This window comes from Gracilinanus agilis, chromosome 1, assembly GCF_016433145.1.
Source record: "Gracilinanus agilis isolate LMUSP501 chromosome 1, AgileGrace, whole genome shotgun sequence".
NCBI classification, from domain to species: Eukaryota; Metazoa; Chordata; class Mammalia; order Didelphimorphia; family Didelphidae; genus Gracilinanus; species Gracilinanus agilis.
The window spans coordinates 576082186-576098759 of NC_058130.1; positions in this window are offsets into that span (position 1 = coordinate 576082186).

The following is a 16574-nucleotide window of genomic DNA, read 5'->3' on the forward strand; positions in this document are numbered from 1 at the left end:
TGGATGGTTAATCATTTGGGATCAAAATGAGTACATATGTGAAATTATTATTTGCTTTGTGTTACTCCAAACTATTCCCTAAAAGAAAAGTACATCTTAATACCTGTATTCTTTGGCTGATGCCATATGACTTCAGTTCATGAAATTACTCAATCTACAAAGGATCTAAATTGATAATGCCACAAAGATATTTTAAGTCAGATGGTTCTATCTTGTTCACAACAATAACGTTTTTCAAATTATTTTCTGGACTCAGAGGAACTTATTTCAAATCTCATATCTGATACTCTATGTTAAGCCTCAGGCAACTTATTTAATGTCTTCTTTTTTCAGTTTCTTAATCTGAAAAAGAAGGGAATCAGACTAGAGGATTTCAAAGGTTTCTTCCAAGAGTAGATCTCTAAGTTGTAATATTTCACTGCAGTTGTATGATAAGAGAAGGAGTATAATACTTAATGAGACAGACAGATAAGAAATGGATAGCCTGTTTGCTGCCTTGATATCCATACAATGTTAAAAGAATGGAGGAAGGACTTCACTTTATTTGGAAGTTCTCCTTCAGAGGATTTATGAGAATATGGACAAGAATCATAGTGGAGGAAAAGATGTGAATAGTTTGCTATCATCCATGATGTAAAAAAATATTTACATGGAAAAGATCATGGCGCCATTATAACATTAATAAGCATCATTCACTCAGACATTAAGAATACTTTTGTGAATATCAAGTAAATATTAAGAAGCAGTTATTCACTGGTCAGGATTGCTGCCAAATGTAGATTGTAGAATTTCTGAATGTTTAAAATTATCATTTTTACAAAAGACTCCTTAAAGGGGGCAGCTGGGTAGCTCCGTGGATTGAGAGCCAGTCCTAGAGATGGGAGGTCCTAGGTTCAAATCTGTCCTCAGACACTTCCTAGCCGTGTGACCCTGGGCAAGTCACTTGACCCCCATTGCATAGCCCTTACCACTCTTCTGCCTTAGAGCCAATACACAGTATTAACTCCAAGACAGAAGGTAAGGGTTTAAAAAAATTTAAAAAAAGACTCTAAAGCAATGAAAACTAGGATATTCCCATAATTCACATCTATGTTTGACTTCAATGCCCACAGTTTCCAATTCTTATATTCTGATTGATAGATTTTTAATCCAAAAATGAACATTTAATGCTTACATTTCAGTAATTTTCTACAGTGCCAGTCTTAGGGCCAATTATTCTAGGTCAGTGATGGTGAACTTTTGGTACTGGTGCCAAAGATGGCATGCAGAGCCCTCTCTGTGTGGGCACATAACTGCCCTTCACTACCCACCTCCACCTCCAGAGTTTGTTACTTAGAAAGGCAGAGGACTCAGATGGAGTTGCTCCCCTCTATCTCTCCACTGAGTCTGATGACATTTTTTCACAACATTTGCCCTTCTGCTCAGCAGCCCAATGGGAACACAGAGGGGGTAATGTGGGCAGCTCACAGGCAATAGAGCTGGAAGGGAGCAGAGTGCTCAGGTCACTCCCTCCCCCCACTCTCTACACAGAATGAGGACAATTCTCACTTCATCTGCCCCTTTGCCCATCAGCCCAATGGGAGTGCTTTCTCCTTCCCTCTGTGTGGGGTAAAAGTAGGACAGGGTGTTCCTGGTACTCAGTGGGAGGGGGAGTAACTGGTACTCCATCTCTAAAAGGTTTGCCATGATTGTTCTAGGTTTTTTGCTAATTTATTCCCCCCCCCCCATATTTGGAGAAAAGACAAGGTTGAAGAGGAAATAGGACCTTTGTTTTTGGTAGGTGGGATGGTGATAACTGATAAGAGAGTAACATTATAGCTATTTAACTAATTTTGTTTCTGTTTTTCCTACATCAAGGAGAATGATGAAGAAATGACAAAAATATAACCATCAGAAAGTTGACTCCCAAGATAAGTAAAGAGATGGGAAAAGAGAAATAGATAGTCCTTGAGGAATTCAAGTTTCAATGAACCATGTTCTCTGATTCTGAAAGCAATGCATTTATTTATTTTACTGTCAATGATACTGGCATGATATTAGAAAACAGGAGAGCTACCAAAAGAGTTAGAGAAGGGCAGGTTTTGTCTTGATTTTCAGTCTGCAAATCTTATAATTCTGTCAAATTTCTCACCAAATTCTAGAATATATCACTAAAGAGATACTTGGCAAAAATCCAGAGTAGGAAGTAATGATGACAAAGAGCCAATTTCACTAAGAATATGAAATGACAGACTAGCATTTCCTTTTTGGGGGCAGAATAACTAAATTACTAACAATAGCTAGCTTTTGGATAGCATTGTAAGGTTTGGAAAGCACTTTAGAAATGTCTCATTTCATCCTCAAAATAACCCTGGATTGTAGGTTCTATTATCCCAATTTTAGAGATCAGGAAACTGAGACCAACAGAGTTAAAATGACTCATAGAAAAAGCTAGTAAGTATATGTGGTAGATTTGGATTTAAGGCCTTTTTCCTTACTCACAGTATAATAGTCTTTTCTCCATTGTGCCATCTAACTCATTCTAAAATAACTCAGGCTTTATGAGAACGCTCTGGATCAAATCTTAGATTTTAGCAAGCTTTTAATAAAATATCTCATATAACTATTATTTTAAATTTTATATTTTATAATTACATGTAAAACAATTTTTACATTGGTTTATCAAAATTTTGAATTTCAAATTCTCTTCCTCGCCTCCTCCAAATTATTAAAAGACAATTGATATAGGAATTAAATCATCATCATCATAAAAGTTGAATTCAGAACTAATTGGAAAGATAGATTTAAAGTGTTAATTATTCAATGTCAATAGAACAGGCAGTCTCCATTGGTGTACCCCAGGAATCTATGCTAGAGCCTGTTCTATTTAAATTTTTATCAATAATTTACATAAAGCATAGAAAGTATGTGCAGATGACCTGAACCTGGAAAGATCATTTACACAGTGAATGATAGTGTCAGAATCCAGAAAGATTTTGACAGCTTATAATAAAGAGCTAAATCTGAAAAGATGGAATTCAATACATATAAATTTAAAGGCTTGCATTAGGTACAACAATAAAAAAAAACCCTAACTTCATGAATGTTAGATGGAAAAAGCATGGGAAAATATCAGTAAATCTGAAAAATAAGGCAGGGATTTTTGCTGGAATTTAAGCTCAATATGTTAATAGTATGATGTGGTAGGTAAAATAATGATGATAATAATAATAATAATAATAATAATAATAATATCTGTGTATTTAGAGGTGACAGTTTTATTGTACTCCATCTTTCTTGTTTCTTTCTTCTGGGATCCTATGTTATTTTGGGGCACTGTGGCTTCAGAATGAAGTTACTTTTAATCTCTCCCAATTCCCTATTACTTCAAACATGTCTATATCTCCTCCATCCTGAAAAAAAAAAAAAGAAACAAAAAACAAACCTCACTGTATCCTTCCATTCCACTAACAATATCTCTATATCTCTTTTGCTCTTTGAAGCTAAATTCCTCAAAGAGGAGTTTAATTTAATTTAATGATATATGTTTCCATTTCCCCCCTTCACTCTCTTAGCTTCTTCAATGCGACTTGTCACCTTATCATTACACGCCAAAATGATGTCTCCAAAGTTAATAATGATCTCTTCATTGCCAAATCCAATGGTCTTTTCTCTACTTTCATTCACCTTGGCCTCTCTGCAGACTTTGATTCCTTCCCTTTGATGCTTTCTTCTCTCTAGGTTTTCAAGACATTTCTCTCTCTCTTTATTCTCTTCCTACTTATATGACCACTTCTTTTCTGAATCCTCTTCTAGATGTGGCTATCTAATCAGAGGTGGCCCTCAGGTTCTATCCTGGATGTTTTTCTTTTCTTTCTTTTTTCTCCTTCCATACTACTTTACTTGGTAACCTCATAAGCTCCCATAGATTTAATTGTCATTTCTATCCTGATGACTCTCAAATCTACTAATCCTGCTTCAATGTTTTTGCTGACATCTAATCTTACATTTCCATCTGCCTTTTAGACATCTCAAACTGAATGTCAAGTAGACATCTTAAACTCAGCATGTTGAAAACTGAATATATTATCTTTCTCCCTTAAGCCCTCCTCTCTCCACTTTCATTTTTATAGAGGGAAACAGGATCCTTCTAATCTCTCAGGCACACAGCATAGGAGTTATTCTTGAATTGTTATGGTTCACCCCCTATATCTAATCTATTGCCAAGTCCTGCAAATTTCACTTTTGTAATACCTCTTGAATAAATTCCCTTCTCTCCTCAGAAACAGCCTCTACTCTAGTGTAGACCTTCATTATCTTCAGCCTGGGTTATTGCAGTAGCCTGCTGGTGTGTTTGTCTGCTTGAATTCTCTCCATTCAAATATACTCTCCATTCTGTCACAAAAGTGATTTTCCTCTAGGATCAAATACAAAATTCTCTATCAATGTCCTTCATAACATATTCTCCAGCTCCACTTTTCCAGTCTTTTTATTCCCTACCACATATTCTAGTGTCTTTGGCCTCTTAATTATTATACAGCTAGACATTTCATCCCTCAGCTCTGGACATTTTCTTTGGCTGTATTGGTAGCCTAAAATATTCTTCTTTCTCAACTCCACCTCTTGAATTCCCTAGTTTCTTTTAATTTTCAAATAAAATTTCACCTTCATAGGAATCATTCCTAATTCTCCTTATTTTTAATATCATCCCTCTGGGTTTTTTTTCCCTATTTGCTGTCTCTATAACTTGCTTTGTATACATTTAATTGCATATTTGTTTTCTTATTATATTATAAACCCCTTGAGCACAGGAATTATCATTTGTGTCTTTTTTTTCTCACCCCTGCACTTAGCACAGTTCCCAGCATATAGTAGACTTTTAATACCTGTTTAGGTAGGGGAAAGCTAGATGGTTGAGTGTCTAGAGAAACGGACCTGGAAATTGGGTGGTCCAGGGTTCAAACGTGCCCCCAGATACTTCCTAATTGTGTGATTCTAGGAAAATCATTTAACCCCAATTGTCTCACTCTTAACACTTTTCTGCCTTGGAACCATTACTTATATAATTTCTAATAAATAAAATAAAGCTTAAAAAAGTAAAGAAATGTTTATGGACTGATTGATTGAAGGGCCAGAGAAAGGCAACTAGAATGTTGAAGAATTTCCTGATCATTACATGTGAAAATAGATTAAAGAGATTAGTAATATTTAACTTAGAGAAAAGAAGATTCAATAGGCATATGCCCAGCTAAATTTTCACCTTTTATAGGAAGCCTTTCTTTTGATTTTCCTTGCATTCTCTCTGCTTAGTACAGTTCTTGGCATGTAGTCACTTAATAAATGATTATCAATTTATTGGTATTATGACTCTATTCAAATATTTGATGAGATGTCATTCATGTCTTTTTCAGTCTAAGGGCTGAACCTAGAAACGTAAGTAGTAGTTGCAAAAGGATAAATGTAGAACGAATATTAGAAAAAAATCCTTGAATTAAAAGTCATAGAATGTAGAACCTTGAGAAGTGGTAGGTTTCTATTTCTTTGAGAACTTCATTTAGAAGCAGATTTGCTACTCATTGGGTATGCTAAGAGTATGGATGCCTTTTATGTATTCATTGGATATCTTATTGGTCACTGAGTTGCCTTGTCACTCTTAAATTCCTTTCAATAAAACCAATCAAAAAAAGCTTTGTTTAGGAGAAGCCATTTGGGCCTGTGCTCCCATGGACAGTGTATTTTCATTTTCACCCTGATGACTTTCCATTCTGTTACCATATGTATGCCCCATCCTCCCACCTTTGCTTTCACCCTTTTTCAGAAAGAACTATTATCAAATCATTTTCTCCAGAAAATGTTTTTATGCTAATGGACTTCTCTATTGTTCTACTCCCTTTCTTAGTGACCTTTCTGAAACATAGAACTCTTGGGTATCATTCTCCCCACCTGATGCCTCTCTTAGAATATGAAATCCTTGATGGCAGAGACTATCTGGCTTTTGCATTTGTGTGTTTCCATTGCTTAGCAGAGTGTTTGGGAAACATTTTGATGAATTTCATTCATTCTTTTGATAATTTATAAATATATTTGTCTCACTTCCTCTGGTCTCACTCTCTGAAAGTTGGGCATTCAGAGGGATGGCTGCTACTTTGAGAAGTAGGGGCAAGTCTGTGGATAACTACTACTAAAACCATCTCAGAAGTCCTCACATTTTGAATTCCCCACAAAAATCAATAAGTAGACTCAATTTTTTTTTCAGAAAAGGTATTTATTCTAACAATATATCAAAAACTGTAGTTACAAAATATCCCCCACCAAAAAAAAATACCTGGAGCACACTCTCTGATAAGTATACATAAGAGTCTAGAGCAGGTAGGCAAAGTGGGCAGGAATTTAAAATACAATGATAGTGAGTTATTAAGTAAGAAAAACACATGGCCATGTACCCAACAACTCTCATAAATCAGGATCTTATTGCTCTCTTTTTTTCTATACTTCTCCCGAATTCCACTGTAGTCTAAGCCAGTTATAATGAACCTTTTAGAGATGGAGTTCTGGGCCCTGCCACCCCCCACAGACTTAGTACTTTGCCCCCCCACCCACCCAGAGACCGTTCGCTGTGCCCCCCCTCTTACTTCACACAGGGGAGGGAGGAAGCCCCCATTGGACTGCTGGGTGGAGGGGGTGGGCCATATGAGAAATGTTCTCAGTGTAGATGAAGAGGGAGAAGGGAATGGCCTGAGGACTCTGCTCCCCTCCTGCCTGTAAGCCACCTACCTTACCCCCTGAGCCTTACCATTGGGTTGCTGGTCAGTGAGGTAGATGATGCGAAAAAATGTCATCAGGTACAGTGGAGAGGGGGAAGGGAGCAACTCTGCCTGAGTCCCTCTGCCTTTCTAGTAATGAACTCTGGGGGAAGGGTGGCTGAATGCCCACAGAGAGCACTCTGTGTGACATCTTTTGCAACTGTGCCATAGGTTTGTCAGCAGTAGACTAGACTAAGGTGACTCCTAAGTGGGCATAGTATTTCCAGTGGGTAGGTGGCTAAGCTGGGTTTCTACTCTGATATATTATCTCTTTCCACAGTGACTTACTTCTGGGATGGACTTCTGGGATGTGGTAAGAAGTTTACATTGTTTTGCTACCAGAAATTGCTGTTTTAAGACTGGGACAAGCAGATCCCTCAGTCACAAGTCTTTTACATGTTTTGTCCTGTCTATTGGTAGAATCAAACAGATGAATTCCCATGTCCTCACTCTTTCATTGGCAGCTAAAGACCCTATCACTTTTACCATCTGGATCAGTTGAATATTAAAGAATTCTGGCACAAAAATGCTACAGTCCTCTTTTTCAGTTGGAGTACTATTGTGATCCTTCAAAAAGGATAATGAAGCTTAACCTAAGATTGGTATAGGCCACTCCTCTTTGACTGCCTCAGGACTTTGTCTCTGGGGTTTGTCTCTTTGAGGTGGTAGGTAGCAGAAATTTAGCCTTGCTTCTTTGAAAATTGATCCTTGTTCAGAGTTGGTTACCTTAGTGAGTAATCCACACTTAACTCAGGCTAACAATCCAGTTTAAATTTCCATATCAGAGTTGCTCTTTTATCCAAAAGAATAGCTGGAAGCAAAGGTACAGAAGTAGTCTATGCTTTAGGACAAGATTATTGTCCATGATGACTTTATCATCTGCATTTGAGCTATTAAAACTCACTCCCCATCCAAGGTTTTAAATGGTTTCTTTACTTCTGGGCAGACTTTCATTTACATTTCAATATCTTTGACCTTGACAACCTTCAACTTTTTTTGAAGACTAAATATATCATGTCCAGATATCTTGATTTATAGTTTGTAGATAAAGTGAAGGAAATATAATTTGTAGTAGGTATACATATTTCTCAAATAATATACTTATATTATATGATGCTAATACAACCTTTTATCAATATATTAAACATTTTAATTCATATAGTTATGTGTCATGTCTATTTTAGATATGTGTATGTTTGTATGTATAATGTTATAAATGTCATATATAAAACAAATATATAATATTACTTCTCTATTATTCTTGCTTATGCACACATTAATATGTCTATATAATTTCCCCTGAGTTTCAGATCAAAAGGGCCAAACTATTTGGTTGGAGGACTTGAGGGTAGATTATGATACTGACAAATACATGGTAGAAAATTCAGATACAAAGAAATATTTCTTTTTGCTGCACCTTGAAGTGTTGTCTGCTGTTCCCTTCACAATGTTTTCTCAACCAATGCAAGCATTCAGATGTTTACTTATGCACCTTAAGAAGAGGACTTACCTTTAGAAAGACTTTTTTTAAATAATAAAAAGTGACGCCCTTCTTCCCTCTTATCTAAAAATAAAAAAGGAGACAGCAATCTTATTTGCTTTTATTCCAAAGGGACCTGTTCAGGACAGCTTGAATTTGCTAAGTGAACAAATTGTCATGCTTGAAGGTGTATTCTCTACAATTTGAAAATTTGCCCAAAGAAATAGCTTCTTGTTTTTTTTTTATCTTGAATTCTTTGCAACTAGTTCAGAACCAACTGCTTACAGCTCTGTGCCAATACCTAAGAAATAAACTGAGAAGTTAAGATTGCTTTGAAGAAGATCAATCATTAGCAAATCCTTGATTTTCTAATTACTCTTGAGAAACCTCAGTCCAAATTCGTACTGAGAGACTGGTAGATGTTGTTCTTCACAAATGCACACATATATTTTCCAATCTTCCTCTTGGGGGGTATTATACAAGAGATAATTTTATCTTCAGCTTTTGAAGCAATAAATTATGATACTTCAAACTTCTTATTTCTCTTCATTTAGTTGCTTATATTTAGGGATTTATTTATGCCTGGAAATGCTGATTTTGAGAATGTTATCCATATATGTTGAACACGAGTGACAATATTCTATTTTCTAATTTTATGTTCTTATGTTCCAATTTAATGTATTAAATAGACTTAGTTTCATATGTATGTGTTGACATGTAGTTAGCATGCTTGTAAGTAATAATACATAATACAGCACATAATACATATTAAAAGGCACATGAACCAAGTGCATTTTTTCTGCCTCCAAAATACACAGCAAATTCTTTCTATCATGCCTTCTGCCCCAAATCCTTCCCCTCAGGAATCTACATTCATATTGAGGTGACAATACCCAAGGAGAGGCACCTTGTTCTGGTTAGGGAGTGTACTCATAGTCAAGTAGTTTTGCACATCCATTTTAGAGGAAAGATGTGAGGATAACTGTGGGGACAAGGCATTTGAGAAGAAAATATTGAGAAAGCAGAGATGGCAATGAAAGATGGTTGGGGCAGTTGGTACAGTTACCTAACAGGAGAGTGTTTAGTGGTATTAAAGGAATAGTGCTGTGATCAGGTTTATTTAGTGCCTCCATTTGACTCCTCACTTGATTAGAATGAGGGAGAAAGCCATACAAAAACTGGTGACTTTTCTGGAATATGTGTTCTTCCACTCTGGAAACAGTATCAAAAATATGTAAGTACTTTCATCTTTTTCATTAACTCCATATCCCTAGGCTCACAGTACAACACTCCTGACAAAACATCTCATTGTTAGAATTGTTTCCCTTTTTTCCCTTTTTCTTCCTTAGGACTTCTTCCCAACTCTTTGTAAATGTATCCTGACTAGATTATGAAAATGAAATAAATATTTGAATTAAAAAATAAAACTTTTTTTCCTACATTTTTAGAGGAAAAGTCTTTAGGCTGTCATGAAGATACTCAAATGTATAAATAAGCTAGATGAATATCTAACTTCATGATTTCAGCAATACAGCTTCTATTCAGATACATCTTGAGACCAATCAGCAAAGCAGCAAAGTCCTGATTACGTGTTTTATGGCAGTTGCTTCTTTCTACATTTCCACTCTATTGGCTGCATGTTGCTTTTTAGAGTTTACTTTTCTCCAATCCATGCGGTTTCCTATAGGTTCTCTTTCTCCGGCAAGGTACTTCTATTTGTTCATTAACCACTAAGTTCTTCTTTGAGTGTATCTCTTGAATTGATTTTTAGATGTAACTGTGAGTGGTAACCTTGCATTCTTTAACCTATGACTTGTTTTCCATTATGATTCATTCAAAGGATTTACCATCACCTCATAATGAAATTCCCTGAATGACCCTATCTTGTGCAGTTATTTTGACACTTTGTTGTCAGATTGCTTTCTATGTTTAGGTCCTGGGCTCCCAAGGACTATTTCCCTGTGTTCTCTTCTCAGATAAACGTTTGCTGTCCCAAGCAATTCAACTGAAGATTATTCAAGACTATTGACCATAGCTCTGAATTCTAGATGATTCTTTCATGACTATAGGTAAAAAATTACATGCAGTGAATATTACATGTATATGTCACAACTGTATATACATAAGCATAATAGTAAATGAATTAAAAGTGATTCAAAAATATCATTGTCTTTATAATAGATGAATAAATACAAAAAGCAATATTTATGCATATAGACAAACAGTAAAATTTATTTTTAGCTAATAGAGAAATCTATTGATGATACAAAAGGAAAAGGAACTGGGTTTATGATTTCACTGTCATAAAACAAACAATCGAAAACTTCCAAAAGGGGAAACTCCTATCTGCTATTACAGGCCAGCATCTTTTTTGTAGTTTTATAGTTTTAGAGAGTTGTTTAGAGCAGTAGTGAAAATATTGTACTAAATCATATAGATTCACATGGGCTTCATAATAACTTAGAAAACTACATATATTTGTTATAATATTTCCGAATTGCATTTTAATCTGGTTTCGACCACACCCATAGCCTTGCAGCCTTCTGGCCATAAATTTGACACCTCTCAGGGAGATTGGTGAGTGGTCAATTGACTTCACCAGCTAGCATTACAATTGAGATTTAAAGGCAAGTCTTCCTGACTCAAGAGATCAGATCTTTATTCATTAGCTCATGTCTTTTCTTATGATATCTCTGATATGTAGTAATTACAAAAAAATACTAGTGGCATATATTGGATAGGCTGATGGACTGGGAATAATGAAGAGAAATTTAAATCCTGTCTCAGACACTTATTAGTTGTTTGATCCTGGAGAAATCACTTACTCTCAATCTGTTTTATTTTCTTCATCTGTAAAATGTTGGTAGGAATAGAAAATAGCTTCTTTATCATTATCAAATGAGAAAACAAATGTAAAACATTTTACTAACTTTAAAACAATATCTCAATGCTATATGCTATCATTATTGATACATGTATCAATGATTGTACAGTCATATGTGAGGTACAAATTATATAGATAAACATTAGTGTGGTCCTTTGGTAACCTATATAAACATTCCTCCTGTTTCTATTGTTGCTAGTAACATAATACCTATTCTATCCTCTTCAGGGGCTAGCAAATCTCTACTCTTCACTAAAGTCTATAGTAAGGGCTATTTCTAGTACATAGTTTATTTCCTTAATTTTTTATGGTTAATACAAATGTGGTTTGGAATTTCTTTTCATAATCTTACTTGAATTAATAATAAGGATTTTATGGCATGGAATAGAATTCTGCTTGCTTTGTATATCAAAAACCTTACTACAAATTTCTTCTCCCTCTTTCCTTTTTTTGGGGAAAAATCCTCTTCATGTCTTTTTTTCTGAGCTATCAAGGCTAAGGACAGAATTTTGAGTAATAAGATAGAAGGAAACTAGACATTGGGTCAAATAAATCTCTATTATTTTCTGTAATTGATTCCTAGAACAACATTTTTTTGAGGATAAGTAAATCGATAAAATGTTAGATGTCAGATAAAAGGCTTATCAGAGAACACATGCATACAAATGAATTACCACTTATTTGGGGCCAGAGCAAAAAGAGTTGTTTAAACCTTTATGTTTAAAGATGAAACTTCAGATTCTTTGTTTCATTTCTCTTTATTACCAGGTAGTAACAATATTACTTAGATCTAAGTGTACTATTTATCTCCTGATAAACATTTTTCATCTATTGATTCATTAACCTTGAAGTATTCCTTTCTGATATCTGTTGCTCTGAAACATCTCCACCCCTATTCCCAACCCAGCACTGTGGTTTGAGTTGTATCCAATTAGAAAATATTCACTCAACATTTTTTGAATAAAAAATATCAATTTTCTTAATTTAGAATAAAGAATAATAAAGTGTGGTCTGATTTAGAAAAAAATGAAATTTTATTTTTAAAAGAAATTCAATTTTCTACAGGTAGGAAGAGTAATTCTATTCATAAAAAAGGGCACCTAACTCTAAGTACTAGACAGTCTTGGTGTTTTAATGGGAAGCATTTATATTTAGAAAAAAAATTTTTAACATTCCCATGTGATTATAAAGGAATTTTCAGATGATGTTAAAACTGTTAGATAATCTTCAAGCTTATTCAGTTAAATAATCCTTTTTGCATTATTTTCATGAAGATGATACAAAATTAAACTAGTTTAGCTATTTAATTTTTTTGAAGTTCCAAGTTAGCAAAAATTAATGAAATTTCTTATAAAATGTCACTCTCCTTTAATCTTATAAAGGTTTGAAAGAAAGATTAGGCTAAAATTTGGAACTTAGAAGCCAAAAAATAGTCATTAAACAGAAAAGTAATACAAATTTAGGTAGTCTTATTTTAAATATATATATTTATGATAGTTAACATTATAATCCATCAGGATCACCAAGATAGCTCAGTGGATAAAGAGCCAGGCCTAGAGATGGAAAGTCTTAGGTTCAAATCTGGTATCAGATACTTCCAAACTCTGTAATCCTGAGCAAGTCACTTAACCCCAATTTCCTAGCTTTTACTGTAGTTGTTGATTATAAGATGGAAGGCAGTGGTTAAAAAAACAATGATATAATTCATCATTTTAAAATGATATCAAAAAGACAAAATAAATAGAAAACCACATAGCATATAGTAGGTCAGAAATATTTCCTCTTAAGAACTGAAAAAAAATGAATATAATTTAGATGGGAATGATGTTTATTTCCTTAACCCCAAAGTACTGAGGGCCAATATATTATAAGTTAAATCGATTAAGTTAAATTAAGATAGTTGAAAAGAAATACTAAAAATAAATTACTGTAGAATAGAAATAATTTTTGCATTTTAAAAGTTCTTAGTGTCATTTTTCAACTAAATTCAAAACAAACAGCAAAGAGAAAAATCAATTGGGGACATTTTTATCTGATCATTTATATTAAAATATAAATTGCAATGAACATATCAGCTTAAAAAATTGGTATAACCCAAGTGCTATTCAGAGATTTATTTTTCTTTTTAAACATCCTTTTTCAAAGCAGTGTTTAACACCACCATCAGCAAATACCACTGTATGCATTTTCAATGTATATAGTAGAAAGTGGAGTACCCAGATAGATAACTTTCTGTCATCTTGCTGTCACTTCTGTAATGCCAAACTCCAAATTCAACTGCAGCAGATTGAACATACAAATCCTGAATACCTGAAAACCGAATTATACATAAACAAAAGTCTTTCTTGAAAATGTCATGCTCACATAACATGCATTTGACACATGGCATGTCAAATCAGTTAGCCAACATAAATAAATAAATACATAAAATGAAGCCTCAATATCCAGATCATACTTAGTAGCAGATTCCAGCCAGTGCTTCAGAAGGTACCTGTCAGTCCAAATAAACTAAATTTTCTACCTGGATTCAATTAGTTTCCCTAAGCATCAATGCATTTCAGGGGATCAAATCTTTGGATTGGAATCAGGAAGACTTGGAGTCAAATATTGACTCTGACAGTCTCTAAGTGTATTGATCTTGGCCAAGTCATTTATTTTCAGGTACCTTTTGCTAAATTATTTACTGAAGTCATTACTGCATGGTGATCTATATTGGCGAAGGGAGTTCACACTAAGCAATTTACTGATTCTTCAAGCTATTTCTGTCTTTATTTAATAAAGTTGATATCCCACTTATAAAAGATATTCTTGCCTTTAAAAATATACTATTCAGAGGGGCAGCTGGGTAGCTCAGTGGAGTGAGAGTCAGGCCTAGAGACAGGAGGTCCTAGGTTCAAACCCAGCCTCAGCCACTTCCCAGCTGTGTGACCCTGGGCAAGTCACTTGACCCCCATTGCCCACCCTTACCACTCTTCCACCTATGAGACAATACACCGAAGTACAAGGGTTTAAAAAAAATATACTATTCACATCCCTTCTACTTGACCTATACTGAGAACTTTAGTATGACCTGTGAACTGAAATTGGTTGCTTATTGGGCCTGAAAGAAGCCAGTCTTTCCTGAGTAATCTTAATCCTCTACTCATAACAGGTTGGAGATAAATGCTTATTTGTTTTGTTTTTTGTTTTTAATTATTCCTACAGGAATAAAAGCACTGGATTATGACTTCCAGTTCTGCTATTAATTAGCTACATGAATTTGGTATAGTATTTAGTCTCTTTAAGCTTTACACAGAGAAATAAAGAACATTTAACTTGATTATTAGTCTGTCTTCTTTTAATTCCATGCAACTAAATTTTATAACATCACAATTTGCCTCCTGGTGTATCACTTTAGTCTAAGTGGCAAGGTATGTTAAGGTATGACCTGGATCATGATTTAAATAATAATAATATAAATACTGAATGGTATTTTGATTGTATTTTAATAGGATTTTTTGATTTACAAAGCCTTTTTATTCACTAACGTAGTAAAACAAAACCTGATATGCATACAACCTGATAGTTTTTGAGGCATATGTAGAATCATACACGGTTTCCTGTGACAAAACTAAACCAGTTTGTCTATCCTGATAGGATCACCCAAGTACTGGTTTAATTGATATCTGACCTGCTTCTGTTTAGTTCACATTTCTAGATCATTGACTAGATGCTAAATTATTGCTTGATTGTAAAAGTTTTGATTTATTGGCATTCAACATAATGAATGCCCCATGGTATGCACTTAATAGATACTTGTCAATTGATTGATCAATAAAGGTTTTCACTGCTTTTCCAAGAAATATATATATATATATATATATATATATATATATATATATATATATATATGTCAGTGTCAGTGATTTATAGCAGTGCAGAGAAAAATAATAAAAAAGGTAAACTTTTAAAAAATCACTACATCTGTATGACAGAATAATATACTTCATTGAGCCTGAGAAAACATGACCTGAGACTTTTATTTATTATTGAGTATTCCACAGGATAGTTGTTGTTACCATGTAGGTTATGAAATTAATTTGCTCATATTGATGAACCTATAGCAACAATAAATTCTGAAATATATCAACAATATATGTATTAATGTACAGCATAACATTCATGGTCAAAATTGGGTTTTCTTTTTGTGATCTGGACTTTTTTGGCTGTCTGGTAAAGCCTAGGGACATCCTCTTAGGATAATGTTTTAATCTACTCAAAATATAACAAAGATTACAAAGGAATTTAATTATATTGAAATAGTTACCAAAATGTTAAAAAATGTTCATAGACTGCAGTTTCTGAATTACAAATCTAGACCTACTGTTCTCTAGCACATATAAGCAACAACAAAAATGAAAGCCAGAGAAATGGTACTGTTTATTTTTCTTCTCTTTTTTTTTTTTTGTTGTTGTAAATAGTTTTCAATTGTGTCTAACTGTCCCTTTTAAGGGTATTTGTGGCAAAGATCCTGGAATGGTTTGCCATTTCTTTCTCCATTTCAACACTTTACTCTTTTATTTTCCATTTTATTAAAAGCTATCTCCTGAGGAAGAACTATATTATATTTTGAAGAATTAGGTGATAATTCATTATGTAATCCATCTCAATTTAGCAAGTATTTATTAAGTCTCTACTGTGAATATGTAACAATACTCTATATATAGAGCATTGTCATAGGTGATGGAATGTGGCAGGGCCAGTAAGACTTTAACTGCTGCATTGATTTGCATGTCTAACTCTGCAGTCTGTTAATCCCTTCTCATTGTATATTGAAGGTTTTAATGTTTCCTGTTCAGAATTTTGTAACAGTAAATGCTATTCTTCAGTCTGGGAAATGCAAATTGAAATTACTTGCTGTGGAACACTTATGCATACACCCACACATACATACAAACACAAACACAGAGTATCCCAAAAGTCTTACTTTAGTTTTAAGGTATTAAAACTTAAGGACTAAGACTTTTGGGATTTTCTGTGTAATGTATGCAAATATGTGTACATTGATATGAAACTGTATTAACAAATAAACTATTTTAGCATCTTTATGGATTAAAATAGTTATACCCTTTCCCCAAGAGAATTATATGTAGAATCCACAAACAAATAAAACAAAAAAATTAGCAGCTTCCAAGGCCTTTGACTTTTAACTTTACCCAAAGTTATTCTCTAGACATTTGCCAGCTAATTTTTCATGTATACTATAAATGTTACCTATCCCTTGTTCCTTTTTGTTGTCCCTAAAATTGCACTAGTTCTTCTCCTCTTTGCCCAACAATAATATCATTGACACTGTCCATCAGGGAACAGACTGCTTAGCATTTGATGATAAGACCCTTTATAAGACCTGTTAGACAACCTTGGGAAAATCAAGGAAGATTTCATTCCC